Source organism: Medicago sativa, chromosome 3, assembly GCF_051527215.1.
Source record: "Medicago sativa cultivar Bolivia chromosome 3, Bolivia_mono, whole genome shotgun sequence".
Classification (NCBI taxonomy): Eukaryota; Viridiplantae; Streptophyta; class Magnoliopsida; order Fabales; family Fabaceae; genus Medicago; species Medicago sativa.
The window spans coordinates 9,164,419-9,176,689 of NC_140751.1; positions in this window are offsets into that span (position 1 = coordinate 9,164,419).

Sequence of the window (12,271 nt, forward strand, 5' to 3'; positions counted from 1 at the left end):
GCGCAAATCTAGAGAGAAGGGGGAGAGAAATATTTCCCAAAACCTAGAGAGAGAAAGTGGAGTGGAAAATGAATAATTTGGGACCAAACTTGCTTATATACTCCTTTGTGCGTGATTACTTAAATGCCCTTGGTCTTAGTCGTGTTTAGCTTGACTCTGATACATAAGTCCATACTTAACTGATATCGTCTGACAAACATATTAATATCTTCCATCGTACATATCATTCTTCATCATGCTCGCTTTCCATGAACATCAGTGCTCTGATACATTTAACAGATAAAATTCCATTAAGTAAAGAGCGGGATGTTACATTCTACCCCCCTTAAAAAAATTTCGTCCTCAAAATTTAGAGATCGACTACCAATCATCATGACAAAAACTTACCATCTATGGTCTGAGCCAAACATTTTTCCTTTCATACATATCCAAAGGGTTCATCGTATCATGTCCTCATCTCTTTTCTTAACCCACATGTAACTAAACATAGCCTTCTTGATCTTAATATCACTCAAACTTAGAGTTTTCTTAATATATCATGATTCAGAACTTACCTTGCTACACATAAACTTATTGTCTCAGACTCGGATCTTACCCGCTTAACATAAACCATCCCTAAAGGTATCTTGTTATAAACATGAACAATCAGGATTTGCCTTTTAACTGGAATCCTATCAGAAACCAGGTTTTCCCTGCAGTGTTTACTTGTAACTTTAAAACATCTTTTCATGCATACATAATCTTATCGGGTAAACATATAATTCATACATCAGTCTACTTATTGTACTTTGAGTCATGTGCCTTATTCTTACATTACTTATCTTGACGATTCTACGAATCTCTTATCTCTTTCAGAGTCTTATTACACCTTCTGATCTCATAACCATTCTCTTAGCATCCGAATTCGTGGGTAACTCATATAATTTGTCGTAAAGAGGTGAAATTAATTACGCCTATACCTATAACATTCATCAACCCATCTTGTAACTTACATGCTCTTAAAATTTCCGAATTAAGCCAGTTACATTCGAATACTCTTAGCATATACTTGTGCGTCTCATAAGACTTTTCGAAAAACTGTTGTTTACTTCATCAAATCTTACCTTACATGGTGTCCTACATACTCTCAAGTGTCGCATCTTGTTAGATAATAACGATACTTGTTCTAACATCTTGATTAAGAAAATTTTCTAAACTTTGGTATTTGGGTCCTTGGAACGAATAATTGTATAACTTAAAAGAAAACATTACAAAAATCATGTTTTTGAATAATCATCGTTCCAAAGTCCTTTACTACCCATTTTAACTTTAAGTTATAAATCATAGTTCGGAATCTTCATAACAAGTATCGTGATCATTTAACAAGTTTGACATAAGAGAGTATGCACTTCATTGTGCATAACTCATGATTTATATCTCCATCCATAATGAAATTCTTGAACTTCAAAAGTAACTTCTTTCTTATTCTTCCTTGACTTACCTACATATCTTGGAGACACACAAAATTGCATAACATAAATCAGATAGGATCCTTGACCCTCACATCAACATCTCATTTCCTTGTTCTAAGAACAATAAACTTGAATCTTCAAAACATCATATTCGGTTATGATCACATATTGTTACCTTCTCCTGCATAACACTTCTTCTTTTAATACTGGCTCTACACTTGATAATTCAATCATTACTTTGAGTCACAAGAAGGAACCTTTCGACTCTTACATGTATTTCTCTTATCATAACACATACTCTTCATTTGTGGTGACTCTAGCCTTTCCTATCTTACTTAGACGTAGACACGTCCACATACCTTTACCCTTTTCATAACTGATTATATAAGTCTCCTTTCTTACTTAATCATTTCGAGAACTTTTTGCTTGTCCCATAATGCTTCTAACGAAGGCTCTTATTATCACATTCCATGTTCCATGATTACTGTTAGCAATTACACCTATTAACTTTCATTGCGCCACTCTGATTCCCACCAGTTGGCCTTATCCAATACTCTAATTCATTAAGACGATTGAATTTCACATTCTCTTTCCTTTTGAGCATCATCTTCTTGAACCTTTCATATGGCAACCATTGCCATAAACATGCACTTCACACTACCTTGCAAGATTGGATCTCACGGTAGACTTGTCGAATTACCATATTAGTTTACTTGGGAATAGACCTTACTTTCTCACTGGTTGAGTTCATCTCATGACATACACTTATCATACATAAACTTATTTCTGAGAAATCTCGAATCTCATAGTAGATTCATCATAAATTATACATGCCTTTCTTGATCTTGCTTCATTGCATCCTTGTATTCTCGCATACTATGTTTTGCGTGATCAATATTGCTTGCTCGTTAATTTCTTTCTTTAAGGAAACATTACAATACAACACGCGGGTCATTGGCGTTGACGACTTCTCATCACATAAAATAAACATATTGAATTCTGGGTCCTAGTCGTTACCTTAGTATTCACGGAACTAGTTGACAACATGACTATGCCATCAAACCTTGTTCCAGGTGAATTTAACTTACTCTATGTGAGTCATGACCGACCAGAACCTATAGAATTCCAATTTAAAAATCTATAAACATCAATTCCAATCACCCATATGTGTCTACCTTTCTAAAATCTTGTAAACTTTTTAATTCAACATCTTAACGGGCTTTAGCAATTCAATTAAACAAAATATAGATCCGGGGAATACTCATAACTTCTTTAAACTTGAAAATCTTGTGACTTTGCATAATTCTTTACCACTTACCTTTCATCTCATGCCTTCGCATCCACTTTATCCATTCATATGCCGGAACCTTAAAACTTTAACCCAAGCTATTCGTCAGCTCTTGCCACTTTAACTTCTAATGTTACCTTGAACCGGATTGATTCCGTTAATACTTGTCCAGGCATTTTCTTCCTTAGAAATCATAGGGTGTGATGTGCATTCGATACTTGATGTTATAGAGAGTGTTTGTTACATAAAAGATTGTGGAAACAATCCCCCAATAGCTACTGCTGACCCTAGAGACGAAATGACAGTTTTCAGAAAAACTGAAAATTTCGCTCCAGGTTTGCTATTAGCGAAATCCTCTGGAGTAATTTCTCTATTAGTGAAATTTTCGCTATTGGCGTGTTTTCCTCAACTCAGTTTTCCAAAAATTCATATTTTACATAAAATCTTATTTCCTCTAGTATTCCAATGCATATCGTTCCTTCCAAACATCTTAAAACAATTCTATAACCTTTGCATGGCAGGCATTAACATCAATCGACTCAATTCACGGCACATTAGAAACTAATATCTTGTTCATCATGTCACTTAACATAAAATTTCCACTTAAATCCTTAACTTCATCCGCTAATAACGGCTTAACTTATTTCTCTACCAACTCATTCACTGTTAGAACCTTATTCTCATTGAACATATAAATCTTTATCTTCCGTTCTCATATCTTAATCCCTGAGAGCTTACTAACTCCGTCAACATATGTCGACTTCTCCTTAACTTTTAGCCTTATACTTACATTCCAGAATATATTTCCTTTGCATACAATAAACCCATTCCCACAACGACTCTTACCGAAGCTTTCCGGTCATAGTTAGATATTCCAAACTCTGTACTTACGGGCATACAAAATATTACTAACATCTTACCCAACGTTGTCGGAACATCCTGTCTTAACATCACTTTACATTCCCGGAGGATTCATACTTCTGCTTACTTAGTTCACCGGCCACTTACTGGCACGATCAACCTCTTACTAATTCTCACTCCGAGTTCTTATTTCTGAGTTCACACTTTCCAGTGCATCTTCATCACATACTTCATTCCTTCTGGGTCCTATTCAGCTCTCAGGTATCCATTCTAATCGTCGAATGCTAAATTGAGTTGATCCGGCTCAATTAACAACGACAATCAGAACATTTACCTAGAACCCAATGGTCCCACTAACTTAGTTGTAATTTAATGACCCATGGCACGATCTGAATCGACCTGCTCTGATACCAATTGTAACACCCATACTAAACGTATCTAGAATGTTTAGCATGAACGTTATTCTTAGTACTGGATACATTAAAATAAACAACATAAAATTTTCCAAATGAATAATATTTACATCAAGTCCCGTTCGTATAAATAATAATACAATACATCTCATCCATACATAAAAATACATCCTTGATGTCCTTAACGTCCTGCAGCTATACGAACGAACCCTTGAAGTAATATCCATCCGGCTACGAACATGCATAGTCATCCTGCTTAACTGAAACAAATAAGGATTGGGATGAGACATAATGTCTCATTGAGTTCCCCTAAATCCTAGGCTATAGGCAACCTCAAGGGAAAACCTACGGTCACCACGTGTCTACAATACAACCTGGCGGTTGATGATACGTGTGTGGGGACTTGCATGTTTGATGATAACAAGGTATTAAAAATTGTAAATTGGACTAGCTAATATTTGTTCAAGTGTACAGGACCATAGTTAAAAATGTACATCATATAAAGGTTCTGAAGAACAAAAAGAGCGCTAAGGACTAAAGAAAAGGAAGCTTGAAAGCATCTGAAATAAAGTGCATCTGAAGTTATAAGTGATCATGAAGAATGATGACGTCATCAGAAGCTGAAGATCATCAGAAGCTAAAGGTCATCAGAAGCTAAAAGTCATCAGAAGCTGAAGGTCATCAGAAGTTGAAGGTCAACAAAAGCGGATAGTCTTTAGAAGCAGATAGTTCAGAAGCGACTTGATCACAAGCTAAAGCTCATCAGAAGCTGATTATCACCACAAGCTGAAGATTCAAAGATTAACACTTCAAAAGCTGTCTATTGAATTCGAAAACACTACAGAAGACTAGTGGAAAGCTTCAACGGTCATTTTGGTGAAGATTTGAAGGCCTTGGAACCTTATCTTCAAAAAGCGTTGACATTGTACTTTGTACGAACTGTACAACCACCTTCTCCACTACTCTGTTTTGTGTCCACTTCTCCAGTATAACAGTTATGCCTGCAAAGATGTTCCTTTGGATAGGGAATGGATTTCAAATTGGTTCTTCATAGGACAACAACCAAATCAGGCAAAAGATCAGTGGTGAAAGATCAAGCTTTAACAACGACTCTTTGATGTGCTGGAAATTTCATAACGTCTCTTTCACACCTCTATATAAACGAGTGAAGACTTAGAGAATTGGTAATGCTGAACAAAAGACTCTCAACTTTTTTACGAGTGCCAAACCTCTGCTGAAATTGTTCTGCATTCACTTAGAATTTCTGTGTCTCAAAGTCATATCTTAGAAATTCTTAAGTCTTAGAGTCTGTATCTGATTTGTATTGTGAGCACCTCTTATTGTATATCAAGTGTTCAACCTTAAACAATTTTTTGTGTAATTTTGTTTAGAAGTCTCTTGCAGTTGTGCTTGAGCATAGGAAGTCTCTTGATTGTATTCTTGAGCATAGGAAGTCTCTTGCAGTTGTGCTTGAGCAAAGGAAGTCACTTGGTTGTGTGTTTGAGCATAGGAAGTCTCTTGCTTGTGTGCTTGAGCAATTGTAATCAGATATTACTCTTAGTGAAATCTCCTTGGAAGTGCAAGGGGGACTGGACTACTTCCGGATTGTGGAAGGAACCAGTATAATTGCTTTGTGTCTTTCTTCTTCTCTCTCTCTATTTTATTCCGCTGCATTTAGATTCTAATTATCACTTCAGAAGCAGTATCACTTAGCTTCTGATCAGTGTGTTCAGTTTTAGGAGAAACGAAGAATATTTCAAAACACAATTCAACCCCCTTCTTGTGTTTTTCTCACCTTCATTGCATACTTAGACGACAGTGCATACTAGAGCCGTCATAATCTTATTTTAACTTGTTATAGGCTTCACTTCCTATACGTGTCGTGGCGGTCGAGGGGAACCTAAAATCGCATTGCCAAAGATACGCTCTACGTACCGAGGCCTAAACATAACATAATCATGCCACGATTCTAAAACCGGACAATTAGGGGAAACCTAAGATCGTCATCGGTATCATGTTCATAACTTGCTCTATACATAACTTGTACTTGTCTTGTAGCATCTAATGCTCTTGCTCATATCTTAATCATATATGTAATCACTCTTACATAATCATGAACATAATCATAAACATAACATACATAATCGTACTTAAGTTCATTCATTAGGTTAGCGTTGAACAAACAATCATTATCTTGATTCATTTTACGGAGAGCCCCGGGTGGAGTAACCATGAGAACAATCCCATACATGACCGATGTACGTACATCGGACTCCCTCGGTGTCGTGCGGGTCCCTTACGGCTTGAACCTTTCCCCTTAGATCGAGAACCTCCCGTATCCCCTTGACGTGGATAACAAGAGACACGAGCACCACCATGCGATTATACTCTTAGTCTTATCATCGTGAAAGATTAAACCTATTCATACATACATGTTTACCTCGGAACCTTGATCGATACGATTATTGGTAACTTATTCATACTTGTACATGCTTAATCATGATGGAGAGAAATAACTTATCAATCCACAACTTACATACTAGCTAAGTCATTCTAGCTCATGTGCGAAGAGATTATCCTTCGCGTCTTACTTACATATGTATTCATATTCCTATGCTTGACATACTTAGGGATTCATGCTATCTTGCTAATTCTCAACAACTATGTCGAGGCTCTACATCCATGCCCTTCTTAATTCATAGCTACCCGAGTAACCCGAGTAATATCGGCTTAAACTCTCTTGATTCACTCTTGCTATTCTTATTAAGTTTGCCATGATTTTCATTTCAAGAATCGTTTGATGTTATGTGCATTGCCTAGATGTTGTTTTGGGGTTATAAAGTTGTAAAACGTCGAAAGAAAAGCATCGGAACGCACCACCGACCCTACAATGAGTCAACAGCCAGAAAGCATGTTGGCCAACACAGAGCCCTGCGCTATTAGCGCACTGGGGCGTGGCCTACCTGAAGAATTTCACTATTAGCGAAATTTTCGCTAATAGCGCAGTTCTTCGGGTCTGTGGTACTAAATTTGTCATTTTTGACCCAAAACTCGTCCAAATCGATCCTGCAATGCACCATGACCATCCAGCAACATATATTGACTTTAAATTACATATTTCATGGCAAACTAACAAGTAATCAACAAGAATTTACCAAAAGTACTTTAGGGTTCTAAACCTCTCATAAACATAAATCTTTACTTAAATCATGAAATTTACACAACCAAAGGGTGGTAAACTATCTATGGAACTCACCTAAACATGTTTCTTGCATATCTTCAAGCTTCAAGCCCAAACCCTAGCCTTCACTTCATTCTTGATCTTTAGCTTTTCCCTCCAAACCATGCTTAAATCCATGCTTCCTCTTGTTTCTTGCTTGCTAAGCTACCAAAACCATACTTGATCATCTATTGGAGGAAGATTGGATGTCTTAAAGAGGAGAGGGAGGGTGCAAATCTAGAGAGAAGGGGGAGAGAAATATTTCCCAAAACCTAGAGAGAGAAAGTGGAGTGGAAAATGAATAATTTGGGACCAAACTTGATTATATACTCCCTTGTGCGTGATTACTTTAATGCCCTTGGTCATAGTCGTTTTTAGCTTGACTCTGATACATAAGTCCATACTTAACTGATATCGTCTGACAAACATATTAATATCTTCCATCGTACATATCATTCTTCATCATGCTCGCTTTCCATGAACATCAGTCCTCTGATACATTTAATAGATAAAATTCCATTAAGTAAAGAGCGGGATGTTACAGATGCAAGATGTGTTAATACAACAAAAGTGTGAGAAAGCGTTGAAGGAAGAAGGTGATGTTTCTCATCTTGGGAGTGATGTCTCATAGAGCGAAGGTCATCTGGAGAGACGTTAAACACTCAACATCATCCTCGAGAGGCGGTGGAAAAAATATCATGGTCAGTCTGAAGAGGCGAAGGTAAGAATACTTGTCATCAACCTTTGAGGTGGGGGTTCCAGGGTGAAAGACATAGTGTGTATACACATTTGGAAGTTGAGGTAGAGAAAACTCGACTTGAGGTGGAGTTGATGACACTGGGAATGGTATGACTATGGAGACCTTGGGTGCTAGGCTCTAGTTGTGAGTAAGGGAATTCTTCAAGAGGACAAAAGGTATTCTAAGGTTTGAAGAATGTATGGCAAGGCTTGTGGGATTATTGGAAAAGACCAAGGGTATAATGGAGACAAGGGAATCTTCAGGAGGACAAATTTGATCACTCTGGGGAGCTGAAGAGGTTTATGGTGTAGACTTGTGGAACTACCTAAAATTCCTAGTGTAGTTGGATGCAAGGATCTTCAAGAGTGCGGAAGGTATTCCGAGGGTTCAAGAGGCAAAGGGTGGAAGCTTGTGGAGCTACATGGTGTATTTGGAAGTAAGGGAAAAGATTAAGCATGGAGAGAGCAGCAAATCGATTGATGGTTAAATTGGCATCATTACTGATTTAGAGTCAAAGTGGTGAAATGTTGAAATTGACTCAAAATTTAATGGATGAAAAAATATTGTTGCTAAAAATATAAAAGATATCTTTCAAATATATTTTGTGCTTCTAGAAGATTGTTTCTGAAAATATATTTAAGGATAGTAAATATATTTTTGTATCGTATGAAAGAAGATTTGATGGAAATATATTTTGCACTGAAGGAGGAAAAAAAAAGGTATCTTCAGCGTAATATCCGTTCCAAATTTATGTGTTATATTTCCCTATAAATACAGATCTTGTATCAGATGAAATATGAGAGAGAGTAGAAAAGCAAGGTTTGTAGAGTTTTCTCTTGGGAATGAATCACCGTTGATTCATCTTGGAGAAACACAATTAAAATTGAGTCTTTGGGTCAAGGGAATAGATCAAGACTTAGGGTAGAATTAGGTTTGAAGATTGATTCTTGTAACCCCTTTGATATCTCTTTGTAAAGTTACTCATCATTATAGTGGAACGGAGATGTACTCTCTTCCCTGTAGTAGGTCAGTATTAGACCGTTAGACCGAACTAGGTAAACAAATTTTTTTGTGCTCTCTCTCTCTCTCTCCCCCTCTCCCTCTCCCGCATTTGTTGTTCTATTTTTGCTTGTGTTTATAACTTTCACCCACGTTGTTTTGGTTGCTTGATTAATTTGATCCACACAGTAATTTTTAACGAATTCACAATAGTGATTGACATATTCTTTACCATTGTCTGAATGTATTCTTTTAATACCTTTTTCAATTGTGTTTGTACCATATTATAAAATTGGATAAATAATTGTGGTACTTCTGACTTATATTTGATCAAGAAAATTCAAGTTACTCAAAAATAATCATCTCACACGAGAAATATTAGAAACAGGGGTTGGTCTTTTTTGCCAAAAATACCCTTAATTTTAAATACAAATAGCCAATTATAAAATAACACGTGGATTAGTAATCCATGTCACTAATCATCCCTGTTAACCCTCTTTTACCTCCGTTAACCAAGGATCAAACTCAGAAAAAACTAGCACAAAACAAAAACTCATGTTACTTTTTTATCAACCGCTTTTATGTTGTACATCTTTGTTGTTCCCCTCAATACAACCGACAAAGATTGCCAAGTATTTTCATATCCCTTCCACAAAAAACATTATTCCCTTATTATTTTATTATTTTATTAATATATGTTACTCTTCCTTAACCTTTGATCAATTGTAACAAACGCGAACAAAAAATAATGATAAAGATTGGACTTTAAATCCTCTAAAAAAAAGATTAGTAACAAACGTGAGCAAAAAATAATGTTAAATATTGGACTTTAAATCCTCTAAAAAAGATTAGTAACAAACGTGAGCAAAAAATATTGTTAAAGATTGGACTTTAAATCATCTAAAAAAAGATTAGTAATAAACATGAGCAAAAAATATTGTTAAAGATTAGACTATAAATCCTATAAAAAAAAAATATTAGTAACAAACGTGAGCAAAAAATATTGTTAAAGATTGGACTTTAAATCCTCTAAAAAAAACGATTAGTAACAAACGTGAACAAAAAATAATGTCTTTTTTGACAAGAGCAAAAAAAGTTAAAGATTGGACTTTAAATACTCTAAAAAAAATATTAGTAACAAACGTGAGCAAAAAATAATGTTAAAGACTGGACTTTAAATCCTCTGAAAAAAATATTAGTAACAAACATGAGCAAAATATATTGTTCAAGATTGAACTTTAATTCCTCTAAAAAAATATTAGTAACAAATGTAACAAAAATTAATGTTAAAGGGCAGACCATCCCCAATGTCGGAATCTATCTTCCACCGCATGTTTTCAGCCATGATCAATTATATGTAGTTTTATCAAGAGGAGTTTCTCAAAATTCAACAAAAGTTCTAATTAAAGAAGGGAAAATAGAAGGAGAAGAGGGAGACTTTATAAAAAATGTAGTTTTTAAAGATATTCTTTTATCGCAATCATAACAATGTTTCTTTTACAAAACATGTCATTTATACATTTATGTTATGATGTATAAAATAAACAATAAAAAATCATTATTTTATCTTTATCTTATATGCAGACAACCTAAAATATGTTGAGTTCATAAATAATTGTTATATGCCTTGACAATATTTTGTTTATAATTTAATATATTAATAATTTCCATTAATATTTTAAAATTTTAATTAAAATTATACAAACAAACATGATAAAATAATCACATGCGTTACCGCATTAGAAAGAATGGACAGACGGACACGTAGTGTCCGTCTTTCCGCTAGTCCTTATATAACTGTCATATATCACATTTAAAAGACTAACAGATTGGTTTAAAAACAAAGGCGAAAACATACTTTTCAATAGTGAAAATGGAGGATGACCGAGACGCTTGTGCTGAAACCATATTTGACACTAAAGTGCAGAAGACAAGAGCCTAATTCATGCACATTTTTCAATTTAAAGGATTGAAATTAATCCAGAAGTCCTAACTCAACTGGCAAAATGCCGAAATTGTTAGGCCGGATGCCATGACCGGGGTTCGAACCCCGGTACCTCCACTTAATTTATAATATAGCTTTGTCATTTATAGCTTTGTCATTTCGTCTATCTTTTGTCATTTCGTCTATCTACCAAAAAAAAAGGACGTGTGTGAATTTATAATAGCTTTGTCATTTCGTCTATTTTTTTGTCATTTCGTCTATCTACCATAAAAAAAAAGGATTGAAATTAAATATCGCTTTGTCATTTCGTCTATCTTTTGTCATTTCGTCTATCTACCAAAAAAAAAGGACGTGTGCGACTTTATAATAGCTTTGTCATTTCGTGTCTATCTACCAAAAAAAAAAAAGGATTGAAATTAAATATCTCCATAACGAACAGCATGAGTATGAGAACCATCTACAATAATAATGTCATTTCGTCTATCTTTTGTCATTTCGTCTATCTACCAAAAAAAAAGGACGTGTGTGAATTTATAATAGCTTTGTCATTTCGTCTATCTACCAAAAAAAAGAAAGGATTGAAATTAAATATCACTTTGTCATTTCGTCTATTTTTTGTCATTTCGTCTATCTACCAAAAAAAATGGCTTAATTGCACTTTTGGCCCCTTATCTTTCCAAAACTTGCGGTTACAGCCCCCTAACTAATTTAAATACAAAACAGCCCCTTAAGTATTGAATCTTTGGCAGTTTTGGCCCCCAACGCTGACGTGCCACCCTAAATGAGGTGTCACGTGTCATTTTTTTTTTATTTTTTTTTGGCCTTGGGGGGCCAAAACTGCCAAAGATTCAATACTTAGGGGGCTGTTTTGTATTTAAATTAGTTAGGAGACTGTAACCGCAAGTTTTGGAAAGATAGGGAGTCAAAAGTGCAATTAAGCCAAAAAAAAAGATTGAAATTAAATATCTCCATAACGAACAGCATGAGTATGAGAACCATCTACAATAATAATGTAAGGAATACATGAATAAAACATATACTTCGTCCCCGTGAGCTTAGCTCAATTGGCAGGGACATTGCATAATTTATGCAGGGGCTGGGGTTCGAACCCCAGACACCCCACTTCTCCACAATTATTATTTGTGTGAGTTCTAGCCACTAGGCTACTAGACCAAAAAAAAAAAAACATATACTTCAACAAATGTTTAGAATCAAATGTTATGCGATGAGTGACACCAGAATTTTTAATCCAGATAAATTGTTATCATCCATTCCCATACGAGTGATGTCAGAATAAATGTCACCAACTTTTGTCATCATAAAAAAAACACCAAAGAAAAGCACCAAAGGGCCCT